This window comes from Mustela lutreola, chromosome 12, assembly GCF_030435805.1.
Source record: "Mustela lutreola isolate mMusLut2 chromosome 12, mMusLut2.pri, whole genome shotgun sequence".
Lineage (NCBI taxonomy): Eukaryota > Metazoa > Chordata > Mammalia > Carnivora > Mustelidae > Mustela > Mustela lutreola.
Window position 1 is genome coordinate 90,675,335 of NC_081301.1, and position 12,926 is coordinate 90,688,260.

At 41.7% G+C, this 12,926-nt stretch overlaps 1 long non-coding RNA gene across 8 annotated transcripts; it reads right to left on the bottom strand.

Moving 5' to 3' along the window:
* Positions 1–5,149: 5,149 nt before the first annotated feature.
* LOC131812754 (uncharacterized) lies at positions 5,150–12,926 on the bottom strand. Of its 8 annotated transcripts, XR_009346467.1 has the most exons (4): positions 12,715–12,926; positions 11,227–11,305; positions 9,403–10,564; positions 8,020–9,309 (listed from the first exon to the last, which is right to left on the bottom strand). It is a non-coding gene; the product is annotated as an uncharacterized LOC131812754 (long non-coding RNA). The 8 variants fall into 8 exon arrangements; XR_009346468.1 differs by lacking the exon at positions 11,227–11,305; XR_009346466.1 differs by having other exon boundaries at positions 9,403–11,305.

Consider the following 12,926-nt stretch of genomic DNA (forward strand, 5'->3'; position numbering starts at 1 on the left):
GATTCCTGCCTACAATCTTTTGAGCATTTTACAAAATGTAAAAATGTGTCTAACCCTGTAAAACCTTTCAATCTCATTCACTCTCGTACTACTTTCTTCCCTATGAAGAGCATGTTTCCAGAGCAGTTGTCCTAACTTGGTCTCATGTGAAACTTTGTTTCTTGTTAGAGATTCTTTTTTTTTTTTTTTAAGATTTTATTTATTTATTTGACAGAGAGAGATCACAAGTAGATGGAGAGGCAGGTAGAGAGAGAGAGAGGGAAGCAAGCTCCCTGCTGAGCAGAGAGCCCGATGCGGGACTCGATCCCAGGACCCTGAGATCATGACCTGAGCCGAAGGCAGCGGCTTAACCCACTGAGCCACCCAGGCGCCCCTCTTGTTAGAGATTCTAAAAGATTGGTTTACGTCAACACTTTCATGTTGGTGCTTTTCCTTAAATGTCTGATAATTTGTGGTTACCTAGGGAGTTTAGGAGGGAAGTACTAAAAAAGCCTCTGGGAAATTCTGGTCCCACGGGCGTGGGGGTGGGGGTGCGGGGGAGGGTGCTGGGAGTCTCATGAACTGATGGCTTCAGTTTCTGGTACTCTGGCTGGGCCACTGAATTGGGACATTCTTTTTAAAAATTTCTTTATTTTATTTAAAGTCAACTAATTAACATATAGTGCATTATGAGTTTCAGAGGTAGAGTTCAGTGATTCATCGTTGCATACAACACCCAGTTCTCATCACATTACGTGCCCTCCTTAACTCCCATCATCCCGTTACCCCATCGCCCTTCCCACCTCCCCTCAGCAACCCTCAGTTTGTTTCTTATGCTTAAGAGCCTCTCATGGTTTATATCCCTCTCTGATTTCATCTTATTTTATTTTCCCCTCTCTTCCCCTAGAAGAAATAATTGGGGCACTCATGATGTCAATATCTTTATGTCCTTCCTCTCCACTTGGTCAAACACCCCAGACATTCCAATCTCCAGGTCTGGAATCAGAATGGACGTAAAAGACCTTGGCTTTTATTTGGTTACAAATGTTTCCGTAAGTGTTCACGGAAACCACCTCCCTCTGTTCACTGCATTGAATCCATCCCCAAATGTGCCAAACGTTCTCCAGAATGTGATGCTCTCTATTTATCTTATTCAGCCTCTGCCAGGCTGGGAGAGGGCAGTAATTTGGCTCTATGTTAGCTAGGGTATCTAAAGAGATCTCATTGCTTCTTAAACAGACTTACAAAACAATACTCCTCTGTTTAGCCCCACTTGGTCCCCATTTCCAGAAGTACTGACATTCCCACAACTTTAGGGAGGTCGGCGATGCAATCAGGCCTTCCCTAGCCTTCTGGAGGCAAGTTTCGGGATCACCTTTCTCAGATCTAATAAATAAGATGGCTTCTAATTTTCTAAAGTTTGTTTTATTTTCCCTCCTAATCTCATCTGCACTGTGGGTTTCTGCCTTAAAATAATAATTCCTTTACTATCATTACACTAGGTTTCAGAAGAAAACCGAAGTAAATGCAAATATCCAATCGATCACTCTACCCAGAAGTCCATTTTGAATTTTCACAAGGGAACTAAAATCTAGCTCAGGAGTGTTTGAAAACAAACAGATCTGCTTTATAATTCTGCTGCTGGCCATCCCTTCCCTGGGCATGTCCGGTAAACAACTAGGTCCCCCGAACATAAATTATTACTCTGACTGGTGCTTTTATCTGAGTAACCACAAGTTCATTCACTTTTATGGTTCACTTGTCAATTGCAAAGGAAGCTAATTGCTAGTAGCTTTAACTCTAGCCAAAGGCATCTTGTAAAACTCTTTTTATCTTCCTGGGTTTGTTTTTTGTTTTTTAAAGATTTATTTATTTATTTATGAGAGAGTGAGAGAGAGAGAGAATATGAGAGAAAGAACATGAGAAGGGGGAGGGTCAGAGGGAGAAGCGGACTCCCCTCTAACCAGGGAGCCCTATGTGGGACTCCATTCTGGGACTCCAGGATCATGACCTGAGCCGAAGGCAATCACTTAACTAACTGAGCCACCCAGGCGTCCCTGGCTTTGGTCTTTGAATACTCATCCTCCCCCGCAACCCTCACTCCTGATTTTCTTCCAAAATAACAAAGCCTCCAATTTTTGAGCTTTCAGTAAGGACTAGGCACTTTTATATGCATTATCCCACTGAATCTTGCAGTCTTCCCTACACCCCTATAATGTCCACGTTGTTGTCCCCTTTTTATACAGTGGGGAAACTGAGGCTCTGAAAGTTAAAGTTAGAGGATCTGTTTAATCTCACACATCTGTCAGATGGTGAAGCTAAGGTTTGAATCGAAGTTGGCTCAACTCCTGACCCACGTTTACTCTACTAACCTGTCTTACAGATTATTTCTTTCTGAGCTTTTTGAGTCTTTATTTTTAGGTCCCCAGCTCATTTAATTATGTTCTCCTCTCCTTTTCCAATCCAGCTTTTATACTATATGCCCTATGTCTGGTGATGGCATCCAGTTGCTTTAGCCTTTGTGAATGTCTACACCACTCTCCTGCCTAAACTATATTTGGCCACCCACCTGAGGTATCACTTGCTTGGGGAAAGAGTCCATGGCCATCCTAGGATGCTTTCGGTGCCTTTTATGTGCTCCTATAACATACGCAGAATCCTACAGCACATATAGAAGCAGTGATTATCCTGTCTAGAAACTATCTCTTTACGTATTTATCTCTCAACTATGCTAAACTATAGGTTCCTGAGGACAACAACAATATTAACCAAATTCATGCGACTTGTCTCTAGCCTAATGCAATGCCTGGTGCAAAGCGGATGCTCCTCAAATACTTTGTTGAATGAATGATAAATGAATTTATTTATATATATGTATATATTATAACATATATATGTATATATATATATCTCAGTTTGAATGAAAAGATTTTCTTTTTTTAATCTCTTTTTAAAAAGATTTTATTTATTTGACAGACAGAGCTCATAAGTAGGCAGAGAAGCAGGCAGAGAGAGAGGAGGAAGCAGGCTCCCTGCTGAGCAGAGAGCCCAACACGGGGCTCCATCCCAGGACCCTGGGATCATGACCTGAGCTGAAGGCAGAGGCTTTAACCCACTGAGCCACCCACGCACCCCATGAAAAGATTTTCTAATTTGAAATGGTGTTCTATGGGTGCCTAGGTGGCTCAGTTAGTTAAGAATCTGCCTTCATTTCAGGTCGCCATCCCGGGGTCCTGGGTTCGAGCCCCAAATCAGGCTCCCTGTTGAGTGAGGAATATTCTTCTCCCCTCCCTGCCCACCACTTGCTTCTCTCTCTCCCTCTCTCTAATAATCTCAAAAAATCTTTAACATAATAAACTAAACTAAAATAAAATGATGTTCTAATGATACTCTAATGTTTGTTAAACAGAATTTCATGAAAACACAAGTCTTTAGTGCTTTTCACTTATTAATAAGAGTGTAGATCCTATTTTAATGTCAACATTTTTAAACTGAGGTGTTGCTGTTAATCTATAAAGTAAACTCTGATAAGTTTTCAAAACACATATTGAATTTCACTGTGGAAATTTTAAAATGTGAATGTTATTGAAATAAACTAAAAAGCCATCTTACTCTTGATAAAAATCTATCATTCCCTGAAGCCTTTCATTTTAATCGAAATAACGTCTACCACATAATTACAAAGTATAATGCAAGAAATATTCAGAGAAGTATTTCTGGTCTTCACTTGTGATTGTGAATAGGCTGTTGCAGTTTTTCTTGGGGCTATGTGATAAAACTTCTTATCATAATTCCTAAGGAAATAGGAACTCATATTACTTATCAGAATTTATGCAAAATGTTTCCCAGGAGATGTGTTGTTTTTTTTTCCGGCTCAAACATTCTATGATTCTAAATAAGCCAAACTAAAAGAGCAGATTGATGGGATAAAATAAAAAGAATAGGGAGAAATAATAGACTTCTTCCTGAAGGAGCCTAACATTGAACATAGTTTTTTTTTTAATCATGGGAGGTTTTGTTTTTTTTTTTAAATTTTTAATTTTTAGGTTTTTTTTTTTTTTTTTTTAATTGCTCTTCCTGAAACCCACGGCAGGTCATTAAAGTGACTTGAGAGTCCTTCTGTGAATTCAAGTTGGAATCAGAGAAGGTCAGGGGAGCCCAAGCCAAGGGTCCGCTACCCTTCACAAAGAGAGTTACTAATCAGATAGTAACTGTTTTGGTGTATTCGTACCTTGGGCACACAGAAATGAGGTGAATCATCTCCTGCTAAGTGTGGAAATATGGATGACTCAGGGGGAAAGGGGCCCCTGGGTGCCTCAGAAGGTTAAGCCTCTGCCTTCCGCTCAGGTCATGATCTCAGGGTCCTGGGATCGAGCTCCACGTCGGGCTCCCTGCTCAGCGGGGAGCCTGCTTCCTCCTCTCTCTCTGCCTGCTTCTCCGCCTACTTGTGATCTCTGTCAAATAAATAAATAAAATCTTTAAAAAATATCAGGGGGAAAATGGACCTATAGTGTTAATAGTCATGATATTAATTACCCTGGGGAACCCAATGGAGAAAGGGTATCGTGGGGACTTCTGGAAGTTGGTGATGTTCTCTGTCTTGGTCTCAGTGCCCATGACATGGGTGTGTTTACTTTGTTAAGTTCATCTAGCTGTACGCTTACTCATCTGATGAGACTGTATACTCATCTCCATGTGTATTTTACATGGCAAAATAATTTCTACTAAAGTAAAGCCTTAACTATATCATTTTCTAGTAATCTATTTCTGTCTCCAAGAACTTCAAACCTAGGGAAAAAATTGCCCTGAAGTATGGCCCCCCTAAATGTGGCTTAATGGTATGGTAGGGCACCTAACACTACAATGATGTAAAATCAAAATGTAATTTTCACTAGGATAATCAAATACAACAAATACAGATATTTCAAAACTAGGTTACACAGGCAGCATTTACCAAGGGAACTGAGAACTATTTCCATGACTCTTCAATCTCACAGGACTTTTGAATAGATTTTTTTTTTTTTTGGAGAAGATATTTCCAAGGAGAGCTTCCATTTTGGGGAAAGGGGGTGGTAAATGAGGAAGGGCTACCCCTTCCTTCCATGGCTTGCAGAACACCGTTCCGAGAATTGGAAATGACAATTCTCCTGAGCTGGGAGATGCAAAGAGGTAGCCCGACTCCGGACCACGGATGTTCAAGCAGCCTGGGGCACCAAGGTAGAGGCTGTGTTAGGATCAAGCAGGACTTTTCATGAGCCTTTTCAGTGGGTCAGGACCACAGGGGTGAGATTCAACTAAGGGTCATTTGGGGTCTTGTCAAGTAGGATCCCTTAGAAAGCAGAGGACCGTAGCTGTAGGAAACCGGAAGTAGCTGTAAAAGAACCAGTGAACACTATGAGCACAGGTGCATGAGATAAGTGAAATAACCTACCAGAGAGAAATCTCCAGGAAAGCAGTCTTCCAAAAGACCTAAGAAAGTAAGGACTCAGCTTTGCATATCTATCAGGCACAGAAAATTCGAAGCTAGCTCATAGCGGTATCAGTTCTAGAGTTCTTTCTTCCCAAAAACTTATTGGCATAGTTGACATACAATGTTATATTCATTTCAGGTGCACAGCATATGGATCTGGCAATTCTGTACATTACTCAATGCTCAGGGCCATCAGTGTAGTCACCGTCTGTCACCATGCAACATTATTACCCTATTGCTAACTGTGTTCCCTATGCTGTACTTTTCATCTCTGTGACTCAGTCTTTTTTAATTCGAAGTTTGTATCTCTTAATCCCCTTTATCTGTTCTGGCCATCCCCTGTCCATCTTCCCTCTGGCTGCCATTGTTTAAGAGTCTACGTCTAAGAGTCCGTTGGATTCTTTGTTCATTTGTTTTATTCTTTTTTTACATTCCACATATAAGTGAAATCAGGATATTTTTCTTTCTCTGTCTGACTTAATTCACTTAGCATTGTACATTCTAGGTCTATCCATGCTGTCACAAATGACAAGATCTCATTCTTTTTATGGTTGAGTAATATTCCATTGTACGTGCGTCACGCATACAGAGAGCTTATATCCTATCTTCTTGATCTCTGGATGGACACTTGGTTTGCTTCTATATTTTTGTAAATAGTATTGGTAAATAATACTGCAGTAAACAAAAGAATATGCGTATCTTTTCCAGTTAGTGTTTTTGTTTTCTTTGGATAAATACTCAGTAGTGGAATTACTGGAGCTTTCTTATATCTCACCATTCATTCAACCTCAAGAGGTCAGAAACTGGCTAGCCAGTCGGAGTGAAAGAAGAAAAGAGGTGTGGCGCAAAGTGAAGAGAGGAGCCAGCCATGCATCCTTCCCCTTCTTTGCAGCGGCAGCCAGCTGGAGGGAAATCTGTCATTAAAGATAAGGTGGAGTTTTTTTTCTGATCTCAGACCTCAAGCTATATTTGCAGCTAAATTGTACCCTAGAGTAAGGGAAAAGTCATGAGACCCGCCCACATTCCCATATGGGATTGTCAAGGATTATCCCCACTGAATGCAGTGTGTACCCATAAGAAAAGATGTGTTTTGGTTCCATCAATAAGTCATACATTCACCTTATGTGTTACATGGGTTTTACTTAAGTGTTTTTTAAGCGGCTGATTGGTGGGGGCACCTGGGTGGCTCAGATGATAAGCATCTGCCTTCTGCTTGGGTCTTGATCCCAGGACCCTGGGATTGAGCCCCGTGTCGTTGGGCTCCTTATTTGGCTGGGAACCTGATTCTCCCTCTCCTTCTCCCTCTGCCTGATGCTCCCCCTGTTTGTGCTTTCTTTCCCTCTCTTTTTGTCAAATGAATAAATAAAATCTTTAAAAAAGAAAAAGAAGCTGAACCATGAGTTAGTTCTAGAAAGAGAATCATTTCAGGATCCTAAATTCCAAATACACCTGCCCGTATAGATTATCTATTTTATCGGTCATTGCTTCCAGTGGTCCCTCTCAATTCTTCATCTAAGCTAAACCTCCGGCAGATAAACGTTTTTAACCTTACGTTTTTAGGAATAGTTTCATTTTATTTGGCAGCTCTCAAACAATGGTTCTCTAACAATGATATGTAACAGAATCACTTGAAGAAATTGACCGATGTAGAGGGGTCTCTGCTTTCTCCATCCTACTTCAATGAGTCTGGGACTCTGTTTACTATTAGCTCTCTAGGTAATTCCCACACTTGCAAAGTATGAGAACTTCTGTCTTAAAGACACAGCTTGCTCCTGAATGGGACATAGGTTTGTAGACATGACAGTCATGTCACCTGGATCTAACATCCACTTTCTAAGTCTTAGTACCATGTAATTACGCTGTTTTAAGAATTGCAGTGATCACGCAATCAAATTGTGCCGTGATACTGCCTGCGACTTTGTGCGAGCAGTAGTGTGTAGGGCTCAAGAAGCCTGAGTCAAGCAAATCTGTCCAAAGAACCACCACACAGCTTGCTTTCCCCTCTTCTGAAGATGTCCCAGGGCTTGTCATGGTACCTAAATGGTTATGGCAATATGGGATTTGGGAGGGGGGCACAGTTTAGAGTGAAATGACTGGGAATATATTGGAGAATACTGAAATGGGAGAAATTTCATATAAAAATTTCATATAAACTTTGGTCCTACGCTGACACTCAGCACGGGCCACCAAAATTTCTAAAGATTCTTTAAACCTGTCTGGGTAGTCCTTCCCCAAATGGCTCAAGACATTTAGGAAGATCATAGTTATTCAAAGAGAATTACTCCACATTGTTAATGTATTAGTTAAAGGGAAAATACAATTAATAAGAAAAATGCTAAGATTTTAATGGACAAGTGGGACAAAACATAAATGGACACATCCCCACAAAACACAACCATGTCCTAAGATAATGTGGAAAAATAGTCAGCTCATCTAACCAATATGCGCCTAATTAAAACACTTCCAAATGTATTTTTAGGCTAGTCAACTTGCAAAACTGCAGATAAATGCTAGCATAAATGAGGGTAAAATGAAAGTCTTTTATTTTAAACATGGATTAGAAATTGGCATGAGCTAGCAAAAGTCAATTTTATTTTTTATCTTTTGAAAATTTTTCAAATGTATAGAGCAGGAACTTTTACATAATCTTCAGCTAGGTTGGCCAACTGCTTTATTTATGTTATTTATTATCTTATTTTAATGTTATCAATATCAGGGGCACCTGGGTGGCTCAGTGGGTTAAACCTCTGCCTTTGGCTGAGGTCATGATCTCAGGGTCCTGGGATTGAGCCCTGCATCCGGCTCTCTGCTCAGCCAGGAGCCTGCTTCCTCCTCTCTCTCTGCCTGCCTCTCTGCCTACCTGTGATCTCTGTCTGTCAAATAAGTAAATAAAATCTTAAAAAAAATACTCTTAATGTTATCAATATCATCGTTATCGTCATCATCAAGGGTGAGCATCTGAACATACATTGCAGACATTATACCTTTCTGCTGTTTTATCCTAAAAACTCGAGTATGTATCCCCTATGAATAAGGATAGTCTCTTATGCAACCACAGTATAAGTATCAAATTTAGAAAATATAACTTTGATATAATATTTTGTTATCAAATACATAGTCAATATGCAGATTTTGCCAATTGCCCCAGTGATATTCTTTTTTTTCCTGATTTTTTAAAAATTTTATTTTGTTTTTTCAGTGTTCCAAGATTCACTGTTTATGCACCACACCCAGTGTTCCATGCAATACGTGCCCTCCTTAATACCCACCACCAGGTTCACCCATCCCCTCATCCCCTTCCCCTCCAAAACCTTCAGTTTGTTTCTCAGAGTCCACAGTCTCTCACGGTTCATCTCCCCCTCCCCAGTGATATTCTTTAGGGTAATTATTTTTCTTGATCTGAGGTCTAGTCTAGCATCATCCCTCATTGCCTTTACTTGCTCTGTCTCTGCACTCTCTTTCTCTCTCTTTTTTGTTTTAAGATTTATTTATTTATTGGAGGGGGTGGGGCCAGAGGGAGAGGGAGAGAATCTCAAGCAGACTCCCCACCGAGCGTGGGGCCCAACGTGCGGCTGGACATGGGGTTTGATCTCGCCACCCTGAGATCATGACCTGAGCCGAAATCAAGAGCCCGATGCTTAACCGACTGTGCCACCCAGGTGCCCCTCTGTAGTCTCTTTGCATCTGAACCTGTTCCTCAGACTTTCCTTGTCTTTCATGACGCTGACATTTTTTAGAGACTGCCCTGTTAGTAGAATGTCCTTAATTTAAGTTCTTCTACTGTCTCCTCATGATTAGATTTATGCATTTTTTGGCAGGAGTCTATAATTTTTGACCCAATAAATTCCAGTTCTCGGAATCTGCAAGGAGAAAATAATAGTAAACATGTAAAAGACAGTTTATATGGCTTTCAAGAAGCACAAATGTTGAATAATAATAAAATCACAGCTCACATGCCCTGAGACGATAGCGACTGTCCAGGAGTATGCTCTGTCCTTCATGGGCATCATCTTACTCAACTTCTCAACAGTGTGAATATGGTGGGTTGTCTTCGCTGTCTACACCAGCTACCCTCCCCTTTGTCCCTCTTCTCCTTCGGTAGCTCAGGAGAATGAGTCGGAGCTCTTCTAAGCCAACCACGATCACCCACTCGTCTCCAGGTATGATTTTTTTCTTTAGGGAGAAGAAAACAGACTGATGGGGAAGTGGATCAGTGGGGGTGGCCTAAGGGAAGTCAGTGAGAGAGCTGAGGTCAGGAATGAGGCAATGACTGTACCCCAGTGAGGCACTCCAGTAAGAGGCGGAAGGAACCAGACCAGAGCACCACGCCTGACTTCTCTCCCTATCCGATGTGACTCTTGGAAACCTGCCTAAATCCTTCTGTAGAGAACTGTGTAGGTCTTCATTCGTGTCCAGTGCGTGTGCGCAGGGTGCGAAAGATGGGGGTGACAGCGCCGGATCTAGGAGGCCTCATCCTCACCACGCTGGGTCTGTCCTCTACTGGATGGTCCCCACCACGCACCTCCAGGTAGCAAGAGGCATCAACCCCCAGGAGACGATGACCTAGATACAGAAACAGCAACCACCACCTGGTAGAAGAAAGTCTCAACTCTTCGACAGGATGGTCCTATTCAGGCCCCGCCCACCTCCTTTCTCACCGCTTGCCTCTGTGCCGGGCAGCTCCTCTTGTACTTTTCATTCCTGGTATGGACCATGGCGGGTGGGGGCCCCTCCGCTTTGGCACGCTGTGCTCCTTGTGCCTGCGACGTCTGAACGCCCTTCTCTGCCCGGCGAATGCTTCCTTGTTGTTTAAGACCCAGTCCCCGTGTCACTGCGTGAGTTAAGTCACTCTTCCTCAGCGTCCGACCCTCTGCCAACACCCTTTCCACTAGAATAAATCACTTCCCCTCTGTGTTTCCGCATTCACCAGAGTTTTGGGAAACAAAACTTCCCTGCCTTGTCACAGGAACCCAAGCTGCTTCTTTCCTTTGTAACGCTTTTGCGATCCTAGACCCTGAGTTCTGCGAAGTCCGGGAGCAAGTATTGTTCATTGTTTTGCCCGTAGTATCCCTTAGCACAGAGCCTGACACATGCATGGTCACCACTCAGTAATGTCTGGGGAATGAAGAAAAAGCATACAGATGATAATAAAATAGTGAGTTAATGAATTAGTGAATTAATCCAAGGTCTTTCTAGTTATAAAATGCTATGGGACGAATATTACTATTGAAATAACGTTGCACATTGGAATATGGGCTAAATCCTAAATTAAAAAATAATATAAAAAGTGTACATATAAAATATATACATTATGCTCATACATGTGTGTTTATCACCATGATCATTAAGGGAAAGTTTCTTATTCTATATTCTTTTCATACTTACAGATTTCTTGTGACAGTACAAGGAATAAAGTGGAGAAAAATAGAAATTCCAATTCTCATGTTTGAGTCATGGCTGGATTTAAATGCCAGCACGCGAATCTCTCTGTATCTGTTGTCAATGACAAAACAGTAATACAAATATATACTTTCTTGTAATAATCTACCTGCTGGTTTCATTTCTCCACCCAAGAGAGAAATACAGAGATTTCAGACAAAGGCACAGCTGAAAAACTCAAGAGAATAAGAAAAGAGTCTTACTTTCTTCCGAAAGACACGGGAAACTCGATCACTCCCATCCAAGTTCACTTTAACAAATACTGAGTGTGTGGTCTGTGCTCAATACTGAGTCAAGTGTGCATTTATTTATTCAATGAGTACTTGTCAAACACTTACTATGTGTCAAGCATTGTTCTCGGCAATGGAGGTAGAGCAGTGGGTAAAACAAAATTCTCTGCACTTATGGAATCATATTCTAGAAGCATGAGGGATAATAAACATAAATTAATAAGTCTTAGAGTATGTCAGATAGTGAGAAAGTCCTATAGAGAAAAACAAAATTGGAGATGGAGTTAGAAGTATCAGAGCTGAGAAAGGGGCATTCCAGTGTTAAACAGATGCTCTCAGAAGGTGACAGATGAACACAATCTTAAAAGGCTCAGGGAATAAAGAAGGAGTTGTGCAAATGATCACACTTTGCTCTGCAGTCCTGTGGACCTTAAATTCCACTAGGGTGTGTTCTTTGGCGATGACCTACCCTTTCTAGCTAGTTCAAGGTGCTGTCGCATTGAAAGACAGGCTCCTTCAGGTAGAGGCGGAGGTATAAACTCCATTCAAACTTTGAAGGATCAGGAGAGACTGGCTAGGACTTCAGCCATGAGGAAGACAGGAAAAATGACACCAGCAAGGAAGGCCCCAGGCCAGATCTTCTTTGCTTCTACAGAGAGGTGAGGGCCAGAATTAGTTACATAGGGTGGGCCTATACACAAACCAGTTGCAGAGAACCCACTTGGTTGTAGCGCTATGGGAAGTCACTAAAGTTAACTAAGCAGGGAAAGAAGATGATGAAACAAGTGTCTTAGTAAAATTCATACAACGGTAGAGTTTGCTTCAATCAGAATAAAAAGAAGCAACAGGCAAGGAGGCGATTAAAAAATTTTCTTTGTGCTGTTACCGGACGTTGATTGCTGAGGCCAAAGGGGAAGGAGGAAGGACAAGAGCAGTAAGTAGGAATGAGGTTTCTGAAGTATAAATAACAGGGCTTGGTGGACGATGAGACCCAAAGGGTAAAGAAGAGGAAGAAGTTAGAGCTGACGCGTTCAGAGTTCAGAGGGAGGCAAGCAGATGGCGTCAGCCCAGCGGGGGGTGACTGGCTCTGGGTCACGCGGTTTGTGAAAAGCTGAAGCCAGAATGCAGGTTTCCTGCTTTTCCCACCCTAAATGACTCCAAACTTCTCGAACTGGCAAGTGGAGAAAGAGGGCCATCAGCAGAAATGAGTGATCATAAAGAAATAGCCAGGTTACAAATAAACGGGTAGAGGAGATGGAGAGGGTTAGTTTTAGGATAGTTAAGTGGACGTATTTGGGAGAAAGGCATCAATTTAGGATTGGAAATGACTCAGTCCCTTACTAGTTTGTGATCTTGGGCAAATCACTTAACCTCTCTGAGCTTCAGTTCTCCTGGTTGCAAAGTAGGCATAATGTTCTCACTTAATGCTTGTAATTAACTAATTAATTAATTAGTATTTATAAGGGCTCACAACAGGCTCTCGTACAAGGTAAATCTTATTTGTTTGTTAAATAAAATATGCAAGATGCCCAAGAAAGAGGTTGGCTTTCTGGAGAGGTAAGAAGAAGACATAGGGAAAGCGAGAGGAGAATTTACCGTGATGGACATTACATCTGGTATAGTCAAGGGAGGTAGATGCCTGGCTGGCTCAGTTGGTTAAGCATTCAGCTTTGGATTTCAGCTTAGGTCATGATCTCAGGGTGGTGAGATGGAGCCTGAATCAGCTCTGTGCTGGGTGTGAGTCTTCTTAAGATTCTTTCTCTCCTTCACCCTCTGTGCCTTCCCACCCAGAGCTCGCTCTCTTTCTC